The sequence below is a fragment of the Malaclemys terrapin genome, chromosome 1, assembly GCF_027887155.1.
Source record: "Malaclemys terrapin pileata isolate rMalTer1 chromosome 1, rMalTer1.hap1, whole genome shotgun sequence".
Classification (NCBI taxonomy): Eukaryota; Metazoa; Chordata; order Testudines; family Emydidae; genus Malaclemys; species Malaclemys terrapin.
Window position 1 is genome coordinate 299,546,123 of NC_071505.1, and position 19,419 is coordinate 299,565,541.

Below are 19,419 nucleotides of genomic sequence, written 5' to 3' on the forward strand. Positions count from 1 at the left end.
ATGTAAAGGAATACCCTCCATTACCAACATATGTTAATTTGTTAAAGGGGTCTTGTCCTTTTAAATTTGACCCCATGTAAGTTTTGTTAAAAAGAAGCTTTTGCCCACTGTTGGTCCAATATGAATGTTCTCATTAGTTTCAGTAGAAACTGTTAAAAAAAAAAAAAAAAAAAGGACTTCCCTAACCAATGTTTGCAACTCATATAGTGCAAATTTCTTTAAAAGGACATTGAAGCCAGAATGTGAAAATAGATTAGAAACCAACCAAACAAAGCAAAACTGACGAGGATTTTCACTGTTCATCTTATAAAAAAAGATAAACCAAACAATATCACTAATAAAAAGTGCAGTCATTTTAGAAGTCAGCTTTTGATAATCAAAATCTTACACAGGTAAGGAAATTTTTAACCTGACAGAGTTGCTTGAATCTCTTATGACCATCCCGATGTGTAGAAAGAATAGTAAATATGGCAGGCGACCAGCTTGGCTAAACAGTGAAATCCTTGCTGATCTTAAATGCAAAAAAGAGGCTTATAAGGAGTGGAAGATTGGACAAATGACCAGGGAGGAGTATAAAAATATTGCTCAGGCGTGCAGGAGTGAAATCAGGAAGGCCAAATCACACTTGGAGTTGCAGTTAGCAAGAGATGTTAAGAGTAACAAGAAGGGTTTCTTCAGGTATGTTAGCAACAAGAAGAAAATCAAGGAAAGTGTGGGCCCCTTACTGAATGAGGGAGGCAACCTAGTGACCGAGGATGTGGAAAAAGCTAATGTACTCAATGATTTTTTTGCCTCTGTCTTCACGCACAAGGTCAGCTCCCAGATTGCTGCACTGGGCAGTACAGCATGGGGAGAAGGTGACCAACCCTCTGTGGAGAAAGAAGTGGTTCGGGAATATTTAGAAAAACTGGACGTGCACAAGTCCATGGGGCCGGATGCGCTGCATCCGAGGGTGCTAAAGGAGTTGGCGGGTGAGATTGCAGAGCCATTAGCCATTATTTTTGAAAACTCATGGCGATCGGGGGAGGTCCCAGATGACTGGAAAAAGGCTAATGTAGTGCCCATCTTTAAAAAAGGGAAGAAGGAGGATCCGGGGAACTACAGGCCACCTCAGTCCCTGGAAAAATCATGGAGCAGGTCCTCAAGGAATCAATTATGAAACATTTAGAGGAGAGGAAAGTGATCAGGAACAGTCAGCATGGATTCACGAAGGGGAAGTCGTGCCTGACTAACCTAATTGCCTTCTATGATGAGATAACTGGCTCTGTGGATGAGGGGAAAGCAGTGGATGTGTTATTTCTTGACTTTAGCAAAGCTTTTGATACTGTCTCCCACAGTATTCTTGCCACCAAGTTAAAGAAGTATGGGCTGGATGAATGGACTGTAAGGTGGATAGAAAGCTGGCTAGATCGTCGGGCTCAACGGGTAGTGATCAATGGCTCCATGTCTAGTTGGCAGCCGGTTTCAAGTGGAGTGCCCCAAGGGTCGGTCCTGGGGCCGGTTTTGTTTAATATCTTTATTAATGATCTGGAGGATGGTGTGGACTGCACTCTCAGCAAGTTTGCAGATGACACGAAACTAGGAGGCATGGTAGATACACTAGAGGGTAGGGATCGGATACAGAGGGACCTAGACAAATTAGAGGATTGGGCAGAAAAAAACCTGATGAGGTTCAACAAGGACAAGTGCAGAGTCCTGCACTTAGGACGGAAGAATCCCATGCACTGCTACAGACTAGGGACCGAATGGCTAGGTAGCAGTTCTGCTGAAAAGGACCTAGGGGTCACAGTGGACGAGAAGCTGGATATGAGTCAACAGTGTGCTCTTGTTGCCAAGAAGGCTAACGGCATTTTGGGCTGTATAAGTAGGGGCATTGCCAGCAGATCGAGGAACGTGATCGTTCCCCTTTATTCGACATTGGTGAGGCCTCATCTGGAATACTGTGTCCAGTTTTGGTCCCCACACTACAAGAAGGATGTGGAAAAATTGGAAAGAGTCCAGCGGAGGGCAACAAAAATGATTAGGGGTCTGGAGCACATGACTTATGAGGAGAGGCTGAGAGAACTGGGATTGTTTAGTCTCCAGAAGAGAAGAATGAGGGGGGATTTGATAGCAGCCTTCAACTACCTGAAGGGGGGTTCCAAAGAGGATGGAGCTCGGCTGTTCTCAGTGGTGGCAGATGACAGAACAAGGAGCAATGGTCTCAAGTTGCAGTGGGGGAGGTCCAGGTTGGATATCAGGAAAAACTATTTCACTAGGAGGGTGGTGAAACACTGGAATGGGTTACCTAGGGAGGTGGTGGAGTCTCCTTCCTTGGAGGTTTTTAAGGCCCGGCTTGACAAAGCCCTGGCTGGGATGATTTAGCTGGGAATTGGTCCTGCTTTGAGCAGGGGGTTGGACTAGATGACCTCTTGAGGTCCCTTCCAACTCTGATATTCTATGATTCTATGATTCTATGATGTATCAATCTGTTTTAAACACAGTTTAATGTTTGCTGTGATGTTTCACTAAATCAGACTACACACCCTTGAGAGGCCATCCCATCTTCTCACTAGTTTATTTGTAATTTTACCTCATTGTTAAGCATTCTAACGCTGCTTATTGATCTCTGGTTTGTTAAGAGCTTTGGCTTTCCCTTTGGCTGCAGGACAAGAGTGAGAGAAACCCATTTTAGGGAGTTGGATTTTAAAATATCTATATTCAAAATACAGACAATTTCAATGTGCAATTTATTAACTGGAAGGATTTCCTATATTTTCCAACAAAATTAAGAATAAATTGCGATGAAATATGTAATGGAGTGGATTTGGGATGTGATCCTTCTACTACTGAACTCATGAAATTTTGCCACTGATTTCAATGACTGCAGGATTAAGCCTGTGATGTTTATCATCATCAAATGGTAAATCTACATGTGCACAAATCACAGCAGTCCTCTAATTTTAGTGTTTTCTGTCCTGTCAAGCAAGTCAGCAAGCTCTTAGCTCACAACCCACCCTAAAAGTGAAAGATAAAAAGGATCATCTTTTCATGGATAGAGTAAATAAAAAGCATCCCAAAGCTGGCGGGGGGGTGGGGGGGTGGGGAAGAGAGAAGGATTTTACTTTGCTTGCTATCTGGTGGAGTTTGCCTTGTCCAATTTAGATTTTAAGAAGTTACAGTGTTTGTGATACAGAGGTTTGACCTGCTCTATAAATACTGCATACAAATTCCTAGTTATCACAGTCTGCCCCCTGTTGTTATATAATAGTCTTACATGTTAACTCTTGCAAGGCATGATTTCTGTTATTACAATAGTCCTGACAGGATTTCAGCCTTACAGAATTAATTTCAGTAATTAAAATTTAATTAAAATGAAATATAAAAAATAAGTGACTAAAAACTGTACCAATCAATTTAAATGAGACCAGTTATTTCCAAATAATCTGAGAAAAGGGGACTTGCTTCAGAAGACGAGTATCAGCCACCCGCACACAATGACCAGCCCAGCGAAGTTGATGTTTCATAATCTTTGCCTCACCACTGGTGACATTAGCTGAAGAGAGAATGCTGGCATTGGTCTGATGGTCTTTCCATCTGATATGGAGAATCTTCCTGAAGCGGCACTGTTGGTACCACTCCAGATGCTCAAAATGGCTTCAGTATGTCACCCATGTCTTGCACCAATAAAGAAGAGTGAGGATGACTACTGCATTGTAGACCAGGAGTGTTTCCATCACAGATCTCTCTCAATAAAGACATGATGAAACAACTTTCTGAAGTATGCACTGGCACAATGGATCATATGTTCAATCTCCACATCAAGATTGTCTGTCTGGGAGAGGTGGCTACTAAAGTAAGGGAAATGCTCAATGTTTTCCAGGGGTTCACCATCGATAACAATTTGTGGGAGAACAGGGGCAACTTGTGCTGGGGCAGGCTGGTGGAGCACCTTAGTCTTCCCAAAGTTGAGGGAAAGTCCCAGGCTACGATAGATACCTGAGACGAGAACTAGGGTGGATTGCAGGTCAGCCTCAGTGTGCGCAAGGATAGCACAATTGTCAGCATACTGAAGGTCACTAATAACAGTCCTGGTGACTTTAGTTTTAGAATGAAGATGTCTCAGATTATGATACTCAATCCCAATTCCAGAAGAAAGGTGGTCATGAATAAGAATCAAGAGTACAGCAAGATAGATTTAAATGATTGTTTCTTGGCTGGTTAGGCATACCAATGGTTTACGTCATCTGTAGTTTGACATATGTACTGGTTAAACTTCTATAGTAGGCATTTAATAGATTAATCTGAACTCTTCATATTTTAAACTTGTTTTCAGGATACTTACCATTTAGTAAGGAAATTTTTACATTTTATTTTATATAGAAACAAACTTTGTTAGGGGAGGTTCAAAAAACTGAAGAGAAATCACATCTACTACTCACTTGACAAGGACAATCAAAATTTGGCCTTTTCACAAAGTGGGAATTTTCTGTAATTTTTTATGAATGATTTGCTTGGTAGTGACGTACTTGACTAAGGATTGTTACCCAGTGGGTGCAAAAGGATTAAAAAGTTGATCTAAGGGCAGAACTGGAGATATGAGATGTGTGTCATGAAACCATATGGGATGGGATGAATGGTGTTTGTGTCATGTTACTGTCTGGAGCAGTTGTTAAAGGACTGGCTGAAACCCAACTATATCAATGGAGGATCCAGAGAGACAATAAGGAGTCCGGTGGCAGAGAGACAATAGAAACCCTAAAGACTAAACAATTTACACTTATCCATAAGAAACTCTAGCAGGCAGAACATGTGAACTCAGCATGGGTCTGCAGGAACAGGACAATAGACTGAGAGGTGACAGGAGGCTAGCCTTTTGAGACACATGGCATCTCTCCTAGAACTTACAGACAAAGGGACAGGGAAAGAAAACCAAGATAGTTCCTTCAGCATCATGGGTCAAGGGAGCCCTGGCTTGGCCAGTATGGAGTATGCTTTAACCCTTGCTTCTCTATGCTAACCTAACAATTGTCTACAAACCATTAGTTGTAGCTAGGGTGAACAGATAGCAAGTGTGAAAAGTCAGGACAGGGGGGTGAGGTGTGACAGCCACAAATATTGGGACTGGCTCTATATGTGCTACAACTAGGGTGACTAGATGTCCCAATTTTTTTTTTCATTCAAGTACTTATATGTTTTTTCATTCAAGTACTTATATGTTTGCCTAATGAAATAAGTAGGGTAGCATTCCTGACGCCACATTTTCTGAAATAGAAAATAACACTGAAGTCATTCAATGGGTAAGAGCATACCACACGGAGTACTTTAACTCTCCTAACTGCACTATAGAAACTTTATTTCTTGTTCAGATATATATGATGCCTGGCCTGCCCCTAACCACCAATGGGGAACATGATAGGAGGGCTTTGCCAGTAACAGGGACACTTCCTAGCCATCCCAGACCTGGTACCAGGGCCAAGAGCAGATCTTCAAATTTTTCCTTTTTTGTGTGCTTGTAGTGTGTTAGTGGTCATCCCTCCCCTTCTGGCTCAGTGAAAAGCCTCTTCGCCTCACTATGTCACTGGGGCACCGCCCCACTTCAGGGGAGTAGCAATTCAAGTGGTAGGGTCAAGGACCTCTGGCAGAATAGAGCAAAGCAAACAGTCTCAGGGCTCCAGCCCTCAGGCAGGATGGAGGAACCAAATAGTCTTGGGGATAAGATCCTCAGGCAGGGCAGAACAAACAGCCTTAGAGAGCTCAGAACCTCAGGCAGGAAGGAGCACCAAACAATCCTAGGGGGCTCAGGCCCTCAGGCATGGTGGAGTACCAAACAGTCCATCGTCCTAGCTCTGGCAGATGGCAGATAAACGCAGGCCCCTTGACCTAAGGTGGGAAGACTGCCAACCCAGTGGTTGGGTTAGCAGCTGGGTATAGCGGGACCCAGGCTCACTTTACTCCACCGGGTCCCAGGCCAGGGCCCTAACAGTAGTGGAGTGTTCCGCCACTCGGTCAGCGGGGATCTACCCAAAACACGCTGCTGTTCAGGCAGCAACACAACTGGACTATAGTCGGCTGTCCCTGGCTACTTCCTACTCTTCCACCATTATGTACCTGCAGCTCGGGGTCGTCCACGGCCTCTTCGGGGTATGTGGCGAGCGGAAGTCCTGGCAGTTCTTCGCCTGGGTCAGTCTCCTGGCAGGGAGTGGCACAGCATGGGTTCCACTCCGGAGATCTGCAGTGGCCTGGAGACGTCTGCTCCCTTACCAGTCTCAGACTCAACTGTGTTAGAGGCTCTGCCTTTTATACTTCCTGTCCCACCCCTTAGCTTCCAACGGGAGGGGCGAGCCCAGCCTGCCTCTGTCAACCAGGGAATCACAGAGTGGCTCCTCCCGCTCTGGCTCAGTGGGAGGCCACCTAACATCACTACAGTGCTCTTGTCCACCTGCTACTCACCCACTCTCCTCTTCTGCATCAGAAGTCTGTAGTCCTTCTCTGACCTCCTTTCCCCTCTCATGCCCCAAATGGCTACATCTCCCCTTCCTGGTTATCTTCACCCCTCTACAGTTCACTGCAGCTCCTTTTCCCCTCTCCACCCTAATCTTCCCCTCCTCCTACCACCACAAATCTAGATCCCACAACCACATCCTCCTCCTCACCTCTGGTGACATTTACCCCCAACCCCACCAACTCCCACACCCATCCCTGCCACCACCTCTGCCTCTCTCATACTGCCATTCCTAACCTCATGCCCATCCTCCTCCATTGCCCCTCCCCCATCCCATCTTGTGCTGTCTCAAACACCCATTCCATCTCTACAAAATATCACAGTCATCCAGGACTTCTTCATATAGTGCTCCCTCCAGCACCTGGCTCTCTCAGAGACCTGGATTCCTCAGCCTGACATTGCCACTGTAGATGCCCTCTCTTACAGAGGCATCTCCTTCTCTCTCACACCACCTCCCTGGATCAGACCATGCAGGGGCAGTTGGGTTTCTTCTCTCCCATTCCTGCTGCTTCCTCCCTGTGTTCCCCTTCCCTCTTTTCAAACTGTACTGTATCCAACTCATCTCTCCCATCCCCCTCACGTTGCTGTCATCTACCGTCCATCCAGCTCCTTCCCATCAGCCTCCCTCTCTTATTTTGACTTCTGGCTCTCTCTCTTCACAATCTGCCACTCATCCGTGGTGCCTTCAGCTTCCACGTTGATGACCCACCTGACCCTTTAGCTGTACATTTCCTCACACTTATGACTTCATTTGACCTGCAGCCCTAGTTCATCTCTTCTACTCACCAAATGGCCCATTCACTTGACCCGGACTTCATCAAGCACTGCTCTCTCTCTGCCACCCGGCCCCAAGTTCCCCCTCTCTTTCCATCACCTGGTCTCTTTGAGCATCACCCATCAGCATCCCACTCCTCACCCTATCAGTGATTTCTAGTCCATCAGCACTGATGACCTCATCTGCTCTCAGCCCTCTCCTCCCTTTCTTCCATTGATATGGTTGTCAAGTCTCTCCACTCTCTTCCACCCTTAACTCTTTTGCCCCTCTCTCCCATTGTAAGATCTGCCCTGCCAACCCCCAGCCCTGGCTCACCCATACATCTGCTTCCTCCATGTCTCTGGCAGAAATTCCATGACCAGGCTGTCTTCTTCCATTACAACTTCACTGTCTCCTCCTTCAGTTCTGCCATCTGCCTTGCTAAACACTCCTCTTCTCCAACATAATTGAATCCAGGTTTGCAATCCCAGCTACTACTTTTTCCCACTCCTTTGGGGCTCACTCCTTAAACCCTCTTCTCCTCCTGCCTTCACTTCTCTCTCTACACAGGATCTTGCAGATGTCTTCCAAATTGACAGACTATGATGGGAATTTGAGCTTTCTCCCATGCTGCCCCACATGCTTGGGAGGAGCTCCCTATAAACATCACAGAGATACCTCTATCCTCCTTCAAATCCCTCCTCAAAACACTTTTGCTGTGATGGGTACAAAACACGACAGCAGTTAGGCTGCTGGTTTGCCGAGATCACTGCCTACCATGGTGACCAATATTGTCTCATTGTTTCCCTGTATGTCTGCATCCATCTGTTGTCTCCTCTTATGTTTGGATTGTAAGCTCTCTGGGGGCAGGTACTAGCTTTTTGTTCTGTCTTTTTACTGCACTAGCACAGTGGAGTCCTAGTGCATTACCGGGGCTCCTGGATACTATAGTAATACAAATAATAAGATTTAGATAAAAACAGCTCGTTAAAATAAATGTATGGATCTATTATTACTATTTGACACTTAAAAAGTAAAATGTAGATTGTTGCCTATTTTACAGTTGCTGCCATAACTTACTGTCTATTTCCATTTTATTGTGAATAAAACTTTTACAAATATCTGTTTTCATATATATGCCCACATTACAAAAATTGTTACAAGATAGTTCATATTGAAAGGATATTCATTATTACAGTTAAAATCCAGCTAAAACTTCTTAAACCTCCCTATCATACACTTATAACCCCCCCTAAACTTTAGACAGTCCGGAAATTAACATTTAGGCATCCGCCTCACCACTTTCAAACACTCACTCTACATTAGCTACCAAATCACACCACACGTTCAGCCCCATTTGTCTTGGATTATAGGGATTTTCTTGTGTTAGGGGTTTTTTAAATGGTTACACATGTATATTGATACAATAAGCAGTAATAATGTTTTTTATTTTTTCATACTTCGCGTAAATGAAATTGATACTCAGGCAGGATGTTTTGTAGTATTGTGTGTATCTGTTTCACTGTTTAGTATCACAAGAAGTTTGCAGAACTTGCATTTTATAGGTGTAGCTTAGGGGACAAAGCTCTGCTTGGATGAATGTGTGATTTGGTTGATGAGAGTGTTAAGGTTGGTTAGATGATGCAGGGACTTTTCCTGCTTGTTGTGATGAATTGAGTTTTATGGTTAATGTCAGAATTGTTTATGCAACCGTGGCTTGTAATTTCCGCAGTATTGAATGTGTGTGGATTTTTTCAGACGCGTATTATGAGAAGGCCTTCTTTGAATTGCACTTGGCAACCTTACCTGGAAATTAATGAAGTTTTGTGTGGGGATAGATGAGGGGGATTATGCAGCCCGTATGCACAGTGGCGAGCAATTACTTTATCCAAGTAATGCCACTAACTTCCATAGGATTACTTAGTTGAGTAAGAGTTCACCAATGTGAGTAAAGATTACGCAGTTGGGCACTTAACTAAAACTCATGTCACAGATGGAGTTGAGGATGTAATAAATGTTGCTTTCATTCAGTACCCTATTTTCATAGAATGAATTTTATGTGTGTGATCAGTTGCATACGGAAAGTAGGGGAAGAGGGAACTCAGGTGGATACTTTAGGACTCAGGAGAAAGCACAGCAAAATACTGAAATTGAGTTCTTTCCATCAGTAAAATCCCCAACTCTTCAAATTTAGTTTATTCTGAGTTTTTGGACTGTAGAAAAACAAAAAAACAAATTGAAATGCATTTCACTGTTGTTATTGGAAGGGTGATCTCAGGATGAGGGAAGACTGTCAATCTGGTGACAACTAGAACTGAATCAAAGTAGAAACTTGAGAAAGGAGTTGAGGTGACAGTTACCATTCCTTGTTCTGCAGTGAGGAATCACAGATGAGGAAGAGGAAAGAGACTGGGGTTGTTCTGTCTGGTAGTGCTGTGGCAGGAGAGATAAGTACTGAGAGAGGCAACTCAGTATGTGAGGCGATTACTTGGGTAACATTGGTCTAGAGCAGCCATTGATTTTATGGGGAACTGTGATTATACAACTCACACTATGCCTCTGAAATTGTGGCACCCAGTCTCTGGCAGGGAAAGGTGGATGCAACATAGGGGTAAAGTTTCTTGCGGAAGTGGTTTCTCAATTTCCTGTATAGTAGCCCAGAGCACTATTGCCACACAGTGCAGTTAACCATTGCTGAATGGAATACAAAAAAGAGTGTCCTGCGGTAGGGAAGGGGATGGGGAGAGCAAAGCACTGCATGATTGCATAGGTGATGTGGAGCAAGCTGAAGTTATTTGTATAACCAACATCAAAAGGAACTGTTGTTTTAGGAGGTGTTAAGCACATCCTAGATCAGGCCTGTGAAGCTTAAGTTCTCCATCATCAAGGAAGTTGAAAAGAGCCCCTGACAAGCTAAATGCAGGTCAAATAGACATTTGAATACAACTGACAAACAAATCAAGAAAAGAAAAAACCTTTTGTATGTAACATTGAAGATGATACTTTTCTGCAGTAATGTTTGCGTCATCTTGTATGCCTGTGTTATACAGGCGGTCAGACAATAGGATCACAGTAGACCCTTCTGACCTCGGTATCTCTGAGTTCTGTTGTCTCTCCCTTCTTCCCTACTAATGAACAGAATTCCAGTTCTTATTTGTTCTGCATTTGCTGTGCTAGGGTTCTTTCTGGTCACTTACTGCTGTAAGATTTCGTACTGATTGCACTAGCATTTCTGAGCACTCAGCAGGAAGACTGGTTACTCATTTGTTAAACACTATTAAATCTATCAACAAACAGTCCTTGTTCCTGGATTTTTTGGTGGGCTTCAGTTTACTTGTGCTTGGATTGCTTATCTTCTCTACTTCCAACTTTTCTGTTCTGGTTATAAGTGACTGAAATTATGGCTGCAAGGACTTCTTTGAATTTCACACAAGACAATATTTGAAGGTCTCTTATGTCCACTCAGCGTGCCAAATTCTGCTCTTGGATGAACATATGCAGTTCCCATTGCAGTTAATGGGAACCAGGCATGCACATTGAAAGGTAAAAGTTTGTCCTCAGCACAAGTGAATATCACCATGTATTTTGCTGTCTTGTTAAACAATCATGGTAGTGAGTAGTAATATTTTTGTGGCTGCCTCTCAGATTAAATTTGAGCCCAATAAATTGTGCACGTGATCTGTCCAGCTATAACAGAGGGATGTCTCCTACTCTGTTTATTGAAATATACACTCATCTTAAGCCAATCAATGAACCAAGTTTTGCAGTCTTTACTCAGGTAAAATTCCTAGTGATGTATTGCTAGGTAACAGGCATGCACCTAGTGCCAGCTTCTGATCTCATAACTGTGTAACCAAGATCAAGCATATTGGGTTTTGGATGCCATGTAGTGGTATCTCAATTACACTGCTTCTTAGCACAAGAAATCCCTCTTGCTCAACATCACCCAGAATAAATGACAGGAAGTTGGGTATATCTGCCTGGTACTATTCAGACACAAATTCTGGAGATTGCTAGCTGCATACCTCTCTCTCTTTTTTGAAACCTCCTAAAATCTAACATCTGTGAACTGACTACTATTACTACTCCTGCTTCATTACCTAGAAGCCCAAGTCAGGAACCAGGGCCCCATTGTTCACTCTGCTTGTATGTCATGCCCCTTTCTCCTCCCCAGATTCAGAGATTCCTAGGCCAGAAGGGACAACTGTGATCATCTAGAGCAGGGGTAGGCAACCTATGGTACGTGTGCCCAAGGCGGCATGTGAGCTGATTTTCAATGGCACTCATACTGCCAGGGTCCTGGCCACCGGTCCGAGGGGGCTCTGCATTTTAATTTAATTTTAAATGAAGCTTCTTAAACATTTTAAAAATCATATTTACTATACATACAACAATAGTTTATATATTATAGACTTATAGAAAGAGACCTTCTAAAAACGTTAAAATGTATTACTGGCACGCAAAACCTTAAATCAGAGTGAATAAATGAAGACTCGGCACACCACTTCTGAAAGGTTGCCGACCCCTGATCTAGAGTCTAGATTCTAGACTGACCTCCTGTAGAACACAAACCATCGAACTTCCTCAAAATAATCCCTACAATATCTGTTAGAAAAACATCCAGTCTTGATTTTAAAATGGTCAGTGATGGAGAATCTACCACAACCCTTGGAAAATTGTTTCAATGGTTAATTAATCTCACTATTAAAAATATAAATCTTATTTATGCTCTGAATTTAACTAGCTTCAGCTTCCAGCCATTAAATCATGTTATACCTTCCTCTGCTAGATTGAAGAGCCCATTATTAAATATTTGTTCCCCATGTAGTACTTACAGCCTATAATCAAGTCACCCTCTAACCTTCTCTTTGTTAAGCTAAATAGACTCTTTGTTGCTTTTTACAGATCCAGATTAACACGGCTACCCCTCTGATACTAAATAGATTGAACTCTTTGAGTCTATCACTCTAAGGTACATTTTCAAATCCTTTCATCATTCTTGTGGTTTTCCTCTTAACCCTCTCCAGTTTATTAACATCCTTCCTGAATTGTGGACACCAGAACTGGACACAGTATTCCAACAGTGGCTGCACCAGTGCCAAATATAGAGGTAAAATAACCTCTCTACTTCTATTCAAGATTCCCTGGTTTATGCATTAGCCCTTTTGGCTACAGTGTTACACGGGGAGCTTATGTTCAGGTGATTATCCACCATATCTTCCCAATTCTTCTTCAGAGTCACTGCTTCCCAGGATAGAATCCCCCATCCTGCAAGTATGGCCTATGTTCTTTAGTCCCAGGTATATACATTTAGCAGTATTAAAATGCAATGTATTTGTGTTCAGTTTACCCATCAATCCAGATTGCTTTGCATTAGTGATCTGTCTTCATTATTTATTTACCACTCCCCCAATTTTTGGGTCACCTGCAAAGTTTATCAGTGATGATTTTATGTTTCCTTCCAGGTCATTAATAAAAAATATTAAATAGTATAGGGCCAAGAACAGATTCCTGCAGACCTCACTGAAATATACCCAGTCACTGATGATTCCCTGTTTATAATTACATTTTGAGACCTATCATTTAGCCAACTTTTAATATATTTAATGTATGCCATGTTAAGTTTTTAATCAAAATGTTGTGTGTTACCAAGTATAAGCCAGGAGATATCAAATTGATTTGACAGGTTCTATTTTCCTTAAACCCATGTTGATTGGCATTTTCTATATTACCTTTCTTTAATTCTTTATTAATCAAGGCCCATATCAGCTACTCCATTATCTGCCTGGGATCTATGTCAGACTGTCAAGCCTACAATTACCTGGGTCATCCAGTTTACGCTTTTTAAATATTGGTATGTACATTACCTTTCTCCCAATCTTCTAGAACTTCCCCAGTGTTCTAAGACCTATTAAAAAAAAAACAACATTACTGTCCAGTGAGCTCCTCAGCCAGCTCTTTTAAAATGCTTGGATGCAAGTTATCTGGACCCACTATGTCCATCTAGTCTATTTGCCTCTGTATCAGAGGATGGCATAACAAGAACTAATGACCGGAGGCTGAAGACAGACCATTCATATTGGAAATAAGGAACAAATTTTTAACAATGAAGGTAATTAACTATTGGAACAAACTACCAGGGAGAAGAGGTGGATTCTTCATCTTTTGATGTTTTCAAATAAAGACTGGATGCCTTTCTGGGAGATATGCTTTAGTCAAACCCCACTTATAGGTTCAATATAGGAGAAACTGGGTGAAAAATCAATGTCCAGGGATATACAAGAGATTATCTAATGGTCCTTTCCAGCCTTAAACTCTGAATTTAGATTGTGAGCTCTTTGGAGCAGTAACTGTCTACTAATCTGTGCAGTGCTTAGTGACCAGCTCAGAATGGGGCCCTTGTGCTGCCATAAAAAGCCATGATTAAATAACATAGTGCAAGGCAGTAAGAAAGTTAATAACTTTTTGTATTGTGGTTGTGCCTAGAGGCCAGCCACCATTGTGGAAAGCTCTGTCAAAAAATAGAGAGATGGTTCCCATCCCAACTAACTTACAACCCAAGTATAACACAATAGACAACAGGTGGATACATTAAACAGATGGGGAGTGAAGGGGAAAGGAAACAGTGAGATATTTGTGAATAGTAAAATAAGCAGCCGTCACATCACACCAGCTGTCTAGCCCTTGAAATGACATTTAAAAGCCTTTACATTTCAGGAGGCCTTCAGCATGGCACTTTGGTCTGATCTCACTTAAAATATACAGTATAAAATGAATGCATTTCACACTATTGCCAACACTAAATGTTTAAAGTCATGAGTCAGCCTCCCAAAAAGTTACAAGATTTTAGAAAATACATTGTTTGCTTTATAGGTTTTGAACTTTAGTGTACACTTGGCTGCAGAAAAATAGCCTGAAAACAGAAACCATGGATGTTAATAATAGTGTAGCCTAGTGTTTACATAGTGCTTTTCATCAGTAGATCTCAAAACACTTTATAAAGGAGGTTGGAATCATTATCCTCATGTCACAGATGGGGAAACTGAGGCACAAGGAGACGTGACTTGTGCAAATGCACCCAGCCCACCCATGGCAGAGACACTAATAGAACCCTGGTCTCATGAATCCTAGTTCAGTGCTCTATCCACTAGACAACAAAAGCTGAGATTCTCACCTAAACTCTTGTTTCCAGGAGTTGGGGCTCTAAGTAAAACATCTAGAATCATAAGAGTTGGCAACATTGATTTTGTGCATAACCCTTGAGCAGCTTTTGATGGATTGGTAACTAATACATTAAATGATTGGTGTGGGTATTTTTGTTGATGGCAATACAATAATTTTACCACTGACAAAAAAAAAAACATTTAATTTAGCAACATTTAGAGTTATTTGAATTTGTTTTTGTTTCAAGATGCTGATTTACTAAATAATAGAGCTCCCCTTTCCTCAAAGGAAATTTAAAAAAACTATTTTTTTACACACACACACACACACACACACACACAGAGTAAATATTATACATTTTGTATATGGATTTGTTCCATTACAAAGACAGATAAAATAGGCCAGGAGTTTTTTTACTAAAACTGCCAGATATCCTAATGCTGAATGCTTTTAATGATGCAGGGCATATTGGTATGTGTCATAAAATGCAGCAACTTCTTTTGAAAGACGATCCTGCTGTCTCTGGGCTGACCTAGTACAACTATTAAAAGACGTATCAAAGGCTGCTTGAAATTGTTATTCAAGCACATATAGTGCTTTTAATTGTAATTCTCTCTTCCCTGCTTCACATGAGAAATGTTATCTAAGCTTTGGAGCCACAGTTGTCATAACAAAAAACCACCACACATAGTCAGTTTCATCATATTATAGTTTAAACAATGTAGCTGCCAAGTACACACGTTTTCTTGTCTCCTGTGAACTATTAGCATTTACGCTGGCAATGTTGAACAATTTAGGTGCTGGGAGGTGAATGAGGAAACTGCAGTTTGAAGGCATTGAAAGGACAGGAGGAGCAATGCGCACCTTTTCATACTAAACTAGTGATATCAGTCACTTAACCCATTTCTTTTCTCAGTAGAGAATTTCCTAAAATAAATCAATATTCGCTTTACTCTTATCAAACACATACGGGTTTCAACAGAGTTATCCATTGGAGCCTGATCCTGGAGTCTCTACTTAGGCAAAACTCCCACTGATTTCAGGAAGCTTTGCTAGAGTAAGAATTGCAGGCTTTGCAAGACCAAAGTGGACAAATATATACTATAGATAGAGGGGCTATAAAAGGAACACTGAATGTAAAACTTGTGGATCAAATTAATCTTTAGTGCAATTCCATTGATGAAAATGGTATTACACTGGGGACAAATTTGGCCCTCTATGTTTAAACAAAATAATCCTAACCTGCATTACTATTACTATTTGGGGAGAGATAGCTCAGGGGTTTGGGCATTGGCCTGCTAAACCCAGAGTTGTGAGTTCAATCCTTGAGGGGGCCACTTAGGAATCTGGGGCAAAATCAGTACTTGGTCCTGCTAGTGAAGGCAGGGGGCTGGACTCAATGACCTTTCAAGGTCCCTTGCAGTTCTAGGAGATAGGATATCTCCATTTATTTATTTATTAACACCTGGGAGGGAGATTGTCAAAGGCACAAATGGCTGTTAAGCACCAAACTCCCATTGGCTGTCAATGGTTGTGAGGTGCTACGCTGGAAGCCCTTCTCTCTTCTTCCCCTCTGCAAGAGCCAGACAACAGTAGCACCTGTTTGGAGGAACACTGTTACTGCATTCCCAGGAGTACAAGTCACCCTGCACACGCAAGAAATGGTGCAGCATGTACATTCTCCCGGCACATCAAGGATCTATGCCTCCAGAGGCACAATTCCTCCTGCAGGTGATGCAGTTCCACCCTGCCCCCAACACTCCCTGGCTAAGATGTACATTACATGATTTGGCCCATTTTTTAAATCTACATTTCGGAGCAAACCAAGCTTACTGCGTCTCAATAAGCATCAGCTCTTCAAATGTGCTCAGTAACTTTAACTGAGGCCAGATTTTCCAGAGACCTCAGTGTGCTAAATGCTGGGCTTTTCTTAAAGTCTGTCTCCATGCATTGTGCCATTTCACACGTGCTCATATTCCTCAGGGTGGGCCATGTCTCTAGAGCATCCTCAGAATTTGTCTGAAGATGGCTGGTTTTAGTACTTGAATATGGAACAGAATACAATGTATGAACTTCATTGTTTTCAAGGTTAGTCTTGTAACAATTGTGATTTCTAAGTGCCTGGTTTACAAATAATTCAAAATCTTAACTATCAGTTTCAAATTACTACCTATGGTTGTGAGGTCTCTGTCTTATACCTAGCACTTACCTGACACAAAAGGCCAAATTCATCCTTGGTTAAAAATCCTCTGAAATCAATGGTGCTATACCAGAATAAATTTGGCCCAGATGTGCAATAAAGGGATAGAGCAAACAATTTTTCATTCTGAGTGCCTGCTTCCTGACCACTTAAAGACAAAGTAAACCACAAGTACGCCTACCCTTCCCATTCTTAAAAATCAGTACACTATAAAAACTTTAAAAAAAATGCTATTTGCCATTAGCAGATCAATTAGCAAACATACACTTAACAAATAATGCAGTATGGGGGTCAAAGGTCTCCACTACATGAGCCACCATAAAGTTTAGTGTTACTATAACACAGGAACCTCCAGTTGAGCTGGTATATCAAGATCTCTACCACGACTACTGAAATTTTGCCAACTGCCTTAGAGAGCTAAATAAGTATTGTAGTTAGATAACCTGAGCATTTGCAGTATTTATGTATCTGACAGTATGGTGCTAAAAAGTAAAATTGACAGTTTTTTAAAGGGCCATCACTGTAAGGTGACAGTTGTCTCAGTATTAATTCCTTTGGATTCGTCAACATTAAGCTTCATCTGCCATCATGTTGCCCATTCATCTAGTTTAAGTCCCTCTGAATCTCCTACACTTTGTCTATCCTGCCTATTTATCTCTGGAGCAGGGGCTGTAGCTAAATTCAATAGACCCCAATCTCATCAGACCCCCTCTTCAACCCTAACATCCCCCAACCAATCAAACCACTCCCTCAAAAAACAAAAAGACAAAACTCCCCCTAAGTAGAGATTTTACCTCAAAATGGGGCAAAGTGCCAGAGACTCCATGAAATCCACAAGGGACTTTGCTATTGCGATGGATTTTGCATGAAAGAGGTTCAGGCTTTCAAGCTGATGGGTGGCAGGGTAAAACCCTAATAGATAGGCACTACTGTAAACCAGGGATTCTCAATCAGGTGTACACGTACCCCTGGGGCAGGGGTTCCCAAACTTGGTTCGCAGCTTGTTCAGGGTAAGCCCCTGGTGGGCCATGAGATGCTTTGTTTACCTGAGTGTCTGCAGGTACAGCCGCTCGCAGCTCCCAGTGGCTGTGGTTCGCCATTCCCGGCCAATGAGCTGGAGAGTCTACTGCCACCACTGCGAATAGGAAACGTAGGGTAGTGGTGGTCGGAGACTCTCTGCTGAGGGGGACGGAGGCGTCCATCTGTCGCCCTGACATTTCATCTCGGGAGGTATGCTGCCTGCCGGGGGCCCGTATCCGAGACGTTACGGAGGCATTGTTGAGGATTATCCAGCCCTCTGACTACTACCCCATGCTACTCATCCATGTGGGCACAAATGATACTGCGTGGTGTGACACTGAGCGGATCAAGAGTGACTACAGGGCTCTGGGAGTACGGGTGAAGGAGTTTGGAGCGCAGGTGGTATTCTCTTCGATTCTTCCTGTCAAAGGTAGGGGCCCGGGCAGAGACAGATGCATCATGGAGGTGAATGCCTGGCTGCGAAGATGGTGTCGCCAGGAGGGCTTTGGCTTCCTAGACCACGGGATGCTATTCGAGGAAGGACTGCTAGGCAGAGATGGCATTCACCTTTCGAGGAGAGGAAAGACCCTGTTCGGACACAGACTGGCTAACCTAGTGAGGAGGGCTTTAAACTAGGTTCGACGGGGACAGGTGAGCAAAGCCCACAGGTAAGTGGGGAACATGGAGACCGGGGAGATGGGTCGGAAATGAGAGGGAGTGTGGGCTATATTGGCAGAGAGAAAGGAGAGTCAGGACAAAACTGGGAGGCAAGATCAAACCAGTATCTTAGATGCCTATATACAAATGCGAGAAGTATGGGCAATAAGCAGGAAGAACTGGAAGTGCTAATAAATAAATACAACTATGACATTGTTGGCATCACTGAAACTTGGTGGGATAATACACATGATTGGAATGTTGGTGTGGATGGGTACAGCTTGCTCAGAAAGGATAGACAGGGGAAAAAGGGAGGAGGTGTTGCCTTATATATTAAAAATGTACACACTTGGACTGAGATAGAGATGGACATAGGAGACGGAAGTGTTGAGAGTCTCTGGGTTAGGCTAAAAGGGGCAAAAAACAAGGGAGATGTCATGCTAGGAGTCTACTACAGGCCACCTAACCAGGTGGAAGAGGTGGATGAGGCTTTTTTCAAGCAACTAACAAAATCATCCAAAGCCCAAGATTTGGTGGTGATGGGGGACTTCAACTATCCGGATATATGTTGGGAAAATAACACAGCGGGGAACAGACTATCCAACAAATTCTTGGACTGCATTGGAGACAACTTTTTATTTCAGAAGGTTGAAAAAGCTACTAGGGGGGAAGCTGTTCTAGACTTGATTTTAACAAATAGGGAGGAACTCGTTGAGAATGTGAAAGTAGAAGGCAGCCTGGGTGAAAGTGATCATGAAATCATAGAGTTTGCAGTTCTAAGGAAGGGTAGAAGGGAGAACAGCAAAATAGAGACAATGGATTTCAGGAAGGCAGATTTTGGGAAGCTCAGAGAGCTGATAGGTAAGGTCCCATGGGAATCAAGACTGAGGGGAAAAACAACTGAGGAGAGTTGGCAGTTTTTCAAAGGGACACTACTAAGGGCCCAAAAGCAAGCTATTCCGCTGGTTAGGAAAGATAGAAAATGTGGCAAAAGACCACCTTGGCTTAACCACGAGATCTTGCACGACCTAAAAAATAAAAAGGAGTCATATAAAAAATGGAAACTAGGACAGATTACAAAGGATGAATATAGGCAAACAACACAGGAATGCAGGGGCAAGATTAGAAAGGCAAAGGCAC